The sequence below is a fragment of the Lactuca saligna genome, chromosome 8 (assembly GCF_052625555.1).
Source record: "Lactuca saligna cultivar CGN05327 chromosome 8, ASM5262555v1, whole genome shotgun sequence".
NCBI lineage: Eukaryota > Viridiplantae > Streptophyta > Magnoliopsida > Asterales > Asteraceae > Lactuca > Lactuca saligna.
The window spans coordinates 7,018,506-7,022,387 of NC_136424.1; positions in this window are offsets into that span (position 1 = coordinate 7,018,506).

Sequence of the window (3,882 nt, forward strand, 5' to 3'; positions counted from 1 at the left end):
TAGAAAAATATAACTACCTCATATGAAGTCAGATTTGGATGTTCTTTTTATGAAAATTCTCAGTTTAACAAATACTATGACTTTCATTTAGATCACCGAGGATAAAATGTAGTTTATCAAAAACTCACTTTTTACGTCATTGGATGCCATGTCGGTTCTGTCGCGAAACTTCAATTAGTTATAACTTCTTCATTATAACTCAGATTTCGATGAGGTTTTCGCCTAAATTTTTCTAACGAGATTCTTTACAACTTTCAATAATAAAATTCTACTCATTTCAAATTTTATATTTTCGTTAAATTTCAATATTTTCCTTTTTGATTGGAATCTCATAAGACTTCCAGTATTTTTCGAGTGATGGTAAACATAGTTTTACTTAATTTCTAGTAAAAACTATCTGCTAGAACTCAATACTCAATATCACATAATATTTCATAATATTATTCATTACAAAACATGATTTCAAAACGTAAATGTTACAAATACCTCCTCCTTTTGAGGATTTCGTCCCCAAAATTACAGCGATTAAAACAAATGGGGATATTTTGCTTTTATCTCATTCTTATTTTCCCAAGTATAATTTGGGTCTCGATGGTGTTTCCACTTGACAATAACCAACTCCAATTCTTTATTACGTAGCTCAGTCGTTCTTTCGTTTACGATCTCTTTAGGCTCTTCTACATAAGTTAACTAATTATCCAATTTCACCTTAGATAACGAAACTGCTTCATCATATATGCTTAAACATTTACGCAAATAGATCACATGAAACACATCATGAATACCTACCAAATCTTCCGGTAATTCCAAACGGTGTGCTTGTTTACCAATCCTCTGAGTGATTTTGAAAGGACCAACAAATCTAGGACTTAGTTTTCCTTTCTTCCCAGATCACATAATGCCTTTCCACGGGGATACTTTCAGCATTACGAAATCACCCATCTGGAACTCTATGGGTCATCTCCTCTTTTCTGCATAATACTTATGTCGATCTTGGGCCCCTTTCATTCTTTCTCGTACGATTTAAATCTTGTCGGTGGTGTCTTTAATCATTTAAGGGCCTCGAAGGATTTTCTATCCTATATCACGCTAACATAATGATGTACGAAATTTACGACCATATAATGCTTCATATGGTGGCATCTTGATTGAAGTGTGGTAACTTGTATTATACGAAACTTCGACAAGAGGTAAATATTTATCCCAGTTACCACCGAACTCCAAGACACATGCACGAAGCATATATTCAATTGTTTGGATTGTTCTTTCCATCTGACCGTCGATCTGAGGATGATAAGTTGTGCTGAGGGCAACTCGAGATCACAATTCACATTGCATACTCACCCAAAAGTGAGAAGTGAAGCGAGTATCACTATCAGAAATGATCTTTAGTGGCACACCATGTCTTGCAACAATTTTATCCAAGTATACTTGTGCGTATTTCTGCATTGGAGCCGTTTCACACATGGCGAGAAAATGTGCACTCTAAGTTAGGCGGTCGATGATTAACCAAATGTTATCATGCTGTCTAGCAATCTTTGGCAATTTGGTAATAAAATCCATGGATAGTTCTTCCCATTTCCATACAGGAACACTAAGACTTTCTGTTGTTCCGTAAGGCTTTTGGTGCTCTACTTTGACTTGTAAGCATACTAAGCATTCCTGTACATATCTTCTAATGTCTCTCTTTAATCCAGGCCACTAATAATCAGCTCTTACATCATAGTACATTTTACTTGTACAAGGATGTATTGAAAATTTAGACTTATGGGCCTCATCCAAAATCTTTTGTCTTAATCCACCAATCTTCGGAATCCATAGCCGATTCTTAAATACTTTTAATCCTCGTGGATCATCAAGTAAAACATCAGCATAATGTACCATCCCTTCTTTCTTCACATTTTTTGGTTTTAAGGCCTCTTCTTCCCATTTCTCTAGTTCATCAAGAATAGTGAACTTTAATGTAGTGTGGGTAATAGTATAACACATACTATTACGATAAACTTTCATGCTAAGTGCATCAGCAACTACATTGGCCTTTTCAAGATGATACATGATTTCACAGTCATAATCTTTGATAAGCCTCATGGCTCGTTGTTGTCTCATATTTAAACTTTTTGACTGAATATGTACCTGGGACTTTTGTGTTCGGTAAACAATTGGCATTTTGTACCAAAAAGATAATGCCTCCAAAGTTTTAGGGCAAATACCACTACAGCGAGTTCGAGATCATGAGTGGGATAATTATTTTCATAATCTTTCAGCTGTCTTGATGCATAGGCTATCACTTTAACACGTTGCATCAACACACAACCGAGTCCTAATATTGAAGCATCGCTATATGCGAAGAAATCATCATCACCTTCTGGAAGTGATAAGATTAGAGCATGAGTCAAAAGATCTTTTAGAGTTAAGAAATATTTTTCTTGGGCTTCACCCCATTCGAACTTTACTTCTTTCCATCTAAGACTCGTGAGAGGTACGACTATATGAGAAAAGTATTTAATGGATCTCCGATAATATCCTGCGAGACCCAAGAAACTGCGAATTTCACAAGCATTACGAGGCACTTCCCAATTTTGAATGGCTTCAATTTTAGTAGGATCTATGGATACACCGTCACCTGAAATAACATGGCCGAGAAATTGAACTTGGCGAAGCCAAAATTCAGATTTCAAGAATTTAGCATATAGTTTCTCCTTTCGAAGAAGTTCTAATACCACACGAATGTGAATGACATGATCAGCTTCAGACTTGGAATAGATTAGAATATCATCAATGAATAAGATGATAGATTTATCGAGCATTGGGTAGCATACCCGATTCATCATATCCATAAATACACCAGGAGCATTTTTAAGACTAAATGACATGAAAAGGATTTCATAATGTCCATATTGAGTACTAAAAGTAGTCTTTGGTACATCCTGCTCGTGAACTTTCAATTGATGATTGCCAAATCTCAAAACAATATCTGAGAAACAGCTAACACCCTGAAGTTGATCAAATAAATCATCAATGCGAGGTAGTGGGTACTTATTCTTGATAGTCACCTTATTCAGCTCATGATAATCAATGCGCATTCGCATCGATCCGTCCTTCTTGACAAACAATATCGATGCACCCCAAGGAAAGATACTATAATGCCAGGGTTTTAGGGCTAAGCAGTTTAGATGATGTAATAGGCTAGGTCAACTATTGTAACTCTTTTTGAAGTAATAAAGATGAAATATTTAAATACTATGTGACTTATGTGTATTTGTGTGCTTATAACTTAATTATAAAGGTATAATTAAAAAAGAATAAAAATAAGTGTCAAAATTGAAGAGTGAGATTAACCCTAAATCTTTACATAAAGTTGTAGTGGTTGAAACAAGGATTTCGGAGATATAAAGAACGCCGAAATCCGAGTTATAACGAAGAATTTATGATCCGTCGAAGTTTCGGGATGTAACCGGCACGACACTGGGAAGCGTAAATAGTGAATTTATGATAGGGCGACTTTTAGCTTTATAGATCTAACCGAAAGTCGTAGAATACATTAAACCAAGAGCGTCCATAAAGAGAACGCGTAAATCTGACTTCGTATGAGGAAGTTATGATTTTTTGAAGTTTCGGCTTAGTAGTGTATAGCCCGAAGTTCAACTATTAGAACGAGCGGTATTAAGCCAACACGACCTCAATGAGAATCGAAGATCTCGTTAATAGTGGCGCAACAATAAAAAGATACGCAAAAACGGACGTCGGATAAAGAAGTTATGAATTTTTAATGTACCAAATCATGTCCCGGCCTGTTAATAATATAACTTTTAAAATAATGTCAAAATTAGACGACATAGTCTAAACGAAAGTTGTAGAGTATGTTCCCGCCTATGCGTGGAT